This window comes from Mytilus californianus, unplaced genomic scaffold (assembly GCF_021869535.1).
Source record: "Mytilus californianus isolate M0D057914Y unplaced genomic scaffold, xbMytCali1.0.p SCAF_14, whole genome shotgun sequence".
Taxonomy (NCBI): Eukaryota; Metazoa; Mollusca; class Bivalvia; order Mytilida; family Mytilidae; genus Mytilus; species Mytilus californianus.
In genome coordinates, this window is record NW_026262626.1 from 13,974,138 (window position 1) to 13,981,017 (window position 6,880).

Genomic DNA, 6,880 nt, shown 5'->3' on the forward strand with positions numbered 1-6,880 from the left:
TTTAATACATTTAATGACACTTGATTTTTTTATAGTTAGATTTTGATTCATGTGTTATATGTTTCTATTGTAAATTGAATGATATTTGGTGAAATAATTGGTAAACTACTTTGAAACCATATCAATATTTTTCCCAACATGCCTAAAAGGGATGCTCAGAAAAAAAAACTACAGGTCTACCTTAAACAGTACTGTAATTGGTGTATAATTATAGGTTTCATAAAGAGTGAAAACGGGATATCGCTTGATATCAACTCGACTTATTTAATTTCAATATAATAATAAACGAGCCTTGATATCAAGCGATATCAAATTTTCAAAAATTAAACCTATTTCTCTTATGCATGTTATGGTCAACACTCTCTGTGTGTAAATTAAAAATTCTGCAAAATATTAATCTAGTCTTTTGCACATTCCTGTATGACGTCATATGTCATTTAAAAGTTTTCCTGTGTCAAACTTGAATATCATACATTTAAACACTTTTGTATGCTTCAGAATGTAAAGAAAATTGACAAAAGGACGATTGTCTGGTGAAATGTGTGAGTGTTTTGTATCACATATGTCCGTTATCATGGACAAAATGCACATCTTATTAATATTTGAAAGTCATCAACGACCTAAGATTTTCATATCACTTTTCGTATCACACTCCGTGCAGTGTGATACGAGAATTAACATTTCAGGCAGGAAATAGATAACTACCATTAGAGAATAAACCTAACATGTACACAGGGATGCACTGTACTTTTATTATACTATTATTTCTATTTTTCATTTCATATTTTGGTTTTAATTTAATCTACAGGTCTTGTTGGCAGAAAACTTTACAAAAGGTAGAAGATTGTAGGTTATTTACTATGATCTTTAATAAAAATGCTCCGCTGAGCGGACTTTGATACAACTGCAGAGGTCGAACCTTAAACAGTTTGGTAAAGTAATGACTATCTTCAAGTTTAATACAGCTCTGAATTTGAATTGTGAATGAATATTTATCGAATAGTAGGTTTCCGACACAGAATGAATGTGGTAAAAAAACTAAAAAATTTTAATTGGACTGTTATCTAGTATGGTATTTATCTTAAATCTAAATACATTGTTAAATTCAGCATATCGAAGTAAACTAACAATTTAATCTATTTGTTCATTATTTAAGTAAATTTTGGCAATCAGGCCACGAAGTGAATATTCATTTTGATTACAAATACGTTCATCATAGTGTAATTGTCTCCATCTCTTGTATAGAATACATAACATAACCTTTATCATGAATTACTCTACTTATAAAGAAGTATATATAATTTTTGTCTAGAAGTTTCTTTAATACCAATCTGAAAGTATTTGAAATAAGATGATGTGTTTGTATTACATTGGGCGTATGAGTTTGTCTAATTTTCATTACAAAACTCTCTTAGTTTGTTTTATGTTTTTAACAGAAATTTCTTAAATACCAACCTGAAAGTATTTGGAGTAAGGTGATGTGTATGAATAACGTTGGGCGTATGGGTTTGATGGTAACTGCCGTTCATCGTAAAGTATGGCAATTCTAACAGCACCTGCATCCTCTGCATTTTGAATCATCTCCTGTGAAAATAGTATAAATAAAAAGATCAAGAAACATGATTTTCATTAACTTTCACCACCAAGCAGTCTATTGGGAAGAAAATATGATACCTAGTTTACCTTGTCGACGTTTACCAACATTATCCGAAGACTACATAACCCTTCTGATCCCTCCTCCTTCCTTTTATTCTTCAATTCAACCATTCCTTAGTGGTACTTTTATTGATTGGTTATAAATGGTCTTCAGAAATTTGTAATGGTACATTGTTTGTTTCTAATAATGCATTTCCGGTTTAATAGATATAAGAAGATGTAGTATGAGTGCCAATGAGACAACTCTCCATCCAAGTCACAATTTATAAAAGTAAAACATTATAGATCAAAATAGGTTTAAAATGAAATACATACTTTTAGAATTTGTCCATCATCTGGGTATTCACGCAAAATTTTTGTAAGCTCCTAAATGAGCGTCGTTCGTCTCATCCCAGTGCATTCAGGCTCTATTTCTTCTTCCTCCATCTTTCTTGTTGTTTTCTAATAGACTATTGTGTACATTTGTTGTATTATCATGTTGAAATAATCTTTGAATAAAATGAAATGTCAATGAATAAACAAAGATTGATTTTTTAAGTTTATAAGATTTGAACATCGGTAAACTTCTGTCACCTTAATTTAGGCCAGGTCGGTCGGCCTAAGTAGCACCTACTGTCGTGAGAAAAGATCAAAATATATATACAATGTACCACTGGGTCGGAAGCAAAGATCTTCGATGTTTTGGTGTATCACTAGCCAAGTAGATAGCTCTCATTTGCCGACATGTACATGTTATATCATAGGTTACTCTGTACAAATTTACTTACAAAAAATATGGAATGGGTATCAACAGATTCTCAATTAGCTTAGTCTTTAGTTATCTATGTTGTGTTTTGAAGACTGTAATTGTGTGGTTGTTTTCGTTTTTGGCATGGCAATATGGTTTTGTTTTGTTTACCCAACGAAATGAGCACATGATTAATTACCTAAATGTTTTGACGTAATGACGCTAACATTTAAGGATCCGAAAAACGAACGATATCAGAACTTCTGTTTAATAGAAGGATCGATAAAATTTAATGTACCTTTGGTATTTTTCGATTCACTATTTGGTAGAAATCCATACATATGAAACGTTTAAAAGCCTCAAAACTTGAAGGGGCCAACCAGAACAGTAAAAAAAAAAGATCATTGAATATATCTATCTACTTGGGGTTACCTGGCATGAACCTAAAGGTTGTTAGGTGTAACATGTGTAATACCACCATCGATTTCCCCTATTAGTCTTTATTACATTTGCACTTTTCAAAAAATTGTGTAGAATTTATCTTTGTTTCAAATAAAGAAATACTTGACATGAGTAAAGATGTATCCTGTCCAGTACTGTAGACAAAATTTCACATAACATTTCATCGCATATGAGAAAAAACTATCACTGGAAGTTAACCCATATAATATTTACCTCTTTTTTACATGTACCTGTGTATAAGCTTCAGTAACCCTGTAACCTCAAGTTTCCAAACTATTCTATAGAAACCCCAAATAAAAAAATAATGGTGCTTTGAAATACCCAAGACATATGTGTATGAACCAAAAATATTTTACTGCAATGAAATGTAGGATTAATTACCTACAACTGTCTAATTCAGGGGAATAATTTTTTGGACCCTTTTTCGTATGCGACGGATGTGACGTACTATAGTTTTGTGGTATTACACCTGATTAAGTGCCATGAGAGCCTGTTACAAAATTTTACAAGACTCAGTTTGGTTGTGCAACAATTGTCGAAATTGACGAATTACAACCTAAATATTTCACCAAACAACCAACACAGTTTGGATACCTGATATTCATATTATAGATTTGAATACAAGTGAAAATAAGTGAAATTCGTGAGAGAAAAATGAATGAATAAATACTTACATTAACACGCAGTAAGTATAGTCCTGACGAATATTACAACGACAGAGGTTATATCGCAAATATGTATACTTAGTTTAAGAGAAATCAGTTGTGCAGTAAGCTTATCAAAATATATGATCCGCTGTCAAGTTTTAAACCTTTTTATAAATATATGTACCATACATTGTTACAATGATATGTGGTATCGTCACATGGTTACTGAACAATTTGCACAAAACATTTATCGGTTACAATAAAAATAACTGGGTCTAATTTTATATGCGACATTTATAAGGAACATTAGAGTCCCAGAGTTAAGTGACACTAACATTTGATACAATTGGTGTAATCAATAAAGACCCTCCTTTGGGATTGGACCCAATTTGTGTCTTTCTTTTTTTTTTGTAAATCCTGAATAGGCCTTGAATTTTGCTAAAAAGCAGATTAGGCAAAAAATTATTGTTTTTGTTTAAAAAATCTACAAAATTGTAAAAAAGTTAGAAGTATAAAAAATCGATGTCATTTGTCAGACAATAAAGACGCTAGATAAAGACCCAAATGGTTCAATTGTAAATGTTACAACAAATTTAAGCTGCCTTTGGTGGTACAGGCTGATTTCCAGTTGAAATTAAACAAGAGTAGAGAAACCTCTTTATTTCTAAGGGCTTTTAGAGTTGAATGTAGAAAAATAGTTTAAGGTTGTATGCATCCTCTACACGTGTTTTACATAAAGTAATATATTTTTTAACTTTTAAATGAAAGATTTTTTTTACAAAACAGTGGATTGTGGTATGTTTGAGTATGTGTGATCTTTTTTGTGTGCAAACGCATCATTACCGTCGATCGATATTCCACAGAAAGATAAAAGATTATATTTGTTTTATAGCATGGTTTGCCTCTTTTTGCCCCGGTGACAGTTTTTGGGACACAAATCCTACAAATTGCCAATAATTTCATCGAGAAGAGACATTTGAGTATGCCTTTTTATATTCAGGCGTGTTAGTGTTTACTATTATGTCTTAAAACGCACCAATCAAATATCTTCTCGCATCAGATTCTATTTTTTTTTAAATATAGTACTCAAGTTTTTAAAATAACATTTAAAACTCACAGTATTAAAAATATATCTTGAAACTGTATCACTTCGTATTTGTGTCGTTATCTAAGGTTATTCGTCTTCCTTCTTTCGAAAATCTTTTAGTTTGTTCAATCACAAAATATTAAATTTGATTTTTTTTTTATAACTTTCCAAATTACCCCTTACAAACGATTACACAATAGTGTTAAGTTGACTAAAGGCCTAAAATACATAAAACGACGCTTATTATCTAGACGATACATTTGTATTTTAAATTACAACTGGTATATAGGGATCGTCATGATGATATGTGGATAAATTATTCGGTTTTCAAGGGCTAAATTGAGAGCGTGTCATCTCTTCAATGGCTCACATTTCTGTGGCGTAATACGGATTCCGTGACAATTTTAAGGATGTATAATCCTGATTGTAAGTTTGCAGTATAAAGTCTGCAGTTGCTGTTGATTCCTTAAGGTTTAACAAAATCTACTTTAAACAGGGTATCTTTTGAAGCGGAAGTACAAGACAAATATCTTACGACATAACATTTTCCATTTAATTCTTTTGTATTATCAGCTCACTGTCGATATTACCGCTTGGACTTTATGTTGATATTATCAACTATGGATATAATATATCTGAGAGCAAAAACGTCATTTACTAATCTGATAATACCTTGCCCGGGATCAATAAGGGAGGAAAATAAATTAAAACCTATCTGATTAAAGGTACACATTGATTCAAACAACAATAGGTACTTGGAAAAAACTATAACATTCAGTAATTTGCAAAGTGTCAAAGGGAAAACTAATTTGATCATAATAATATAAACAGTTGACATGTGTCGTTTCACAAAATATTTAGATCGGCGACGACGGACATTAGATATCAATTCATGACAAAAGGTCTGGTACGTTGGCCTTCTGGGCTAGGTGAGCCAAACCGGTTTTTTATAGATATACATATACCGATTTAACTTATTTGTTGGGTCTCATTGGGGTCTAAGCGTGACCTGGGATTGCCGATTTTTTGTAAGCGTTACACGTGAAAGTCAAATTATTGTGCCGTGAAAACGGGAAATGAAGTCTAGCGGGACACGGGAATCTGACAAAACAGTAAGCGGGATCCGGGATCAGAACCCCCAATGAGACCCCCTATTTAGTGTTATCTAGATGTAGGAGTCATCAAGTTCGTGTGATAAAGACAAGATACCTGTATTTGCAAAACTATGAAAATACACACGCATATTTGTAAATCAAATGTAGGGTTTCTCCTGTTCCTTGTTTATGCATATATAGTGTGCTAGTAAAAATCTCCTTGCAAGTATTTGAGAGTTATTACAAATCTCAGTGCATCTATTTAATTTAAAAGTTTATTTTTAGCACATGACCATCTAGATAACCATAACACTTTTCATTTGCACACGTCACGAACTTTATTCGCCTGTTATTATTTCAAATACATAACGTTTTGTGTTTGCTAAATGTACTTCATCAAATAACACATGTAATAGATAAAGACATCCTACATAACTCTGTATCGATTATGTTCTCTAATCAGACAATTATTGTAAGCATGCAAGTAAAATACAATTATAACCTACTTAAATAGCTGTGAAGTGAATCAATATGCTGTGTGTGCAGTGATCGTTGCATTTAATCTGTTATACAATGTGTATAACATGTATAATTAAACGTTTTAGATGTTAACTAAATTAAACGTATATGTGGCGTGTGCATGTGTTGTGTATTACTTTGATCGACTACTTATAGTCTACCGTTAAAATACAATGCTACACACCTATAAGAAAGAATATATATATTCAATGTTGAGTTGCAAAATTTGCTGTATTCATATAAAATAAGACACTTAGCACACAAAATCATAAATAAAACATCAAAAACTCTTTAGGCGCAACGATACTGTATTGGGCAATTCAACATTGATTAATTATACATTTATATAAGTTTTCAAAATTATCCTTTGTTCTTCTTTTTTGGACATTAAATTGAACTTTAGAGTTAACTGACTTTAATTTGCATATACGGTGAGATAACTCCAATATGGAAACGTGGCTATCTACTAAAGTGTCTGCATCTGTATGACAATAATATTGTAGTAAGGTTCTAGGGACTAGTAAACATATAATATAAACAAGATGACACATTGAAGAACTAGGCAACAAGTGAAATCTTAAGGTTCTTTTATCTGACAGTATATGGAACTGAGAACAGGGACACGTAATGACATTTGTTATGAGATTTTTTATGTTTTATTTGTTGTGTTGATGATGCTGGTCGTGTT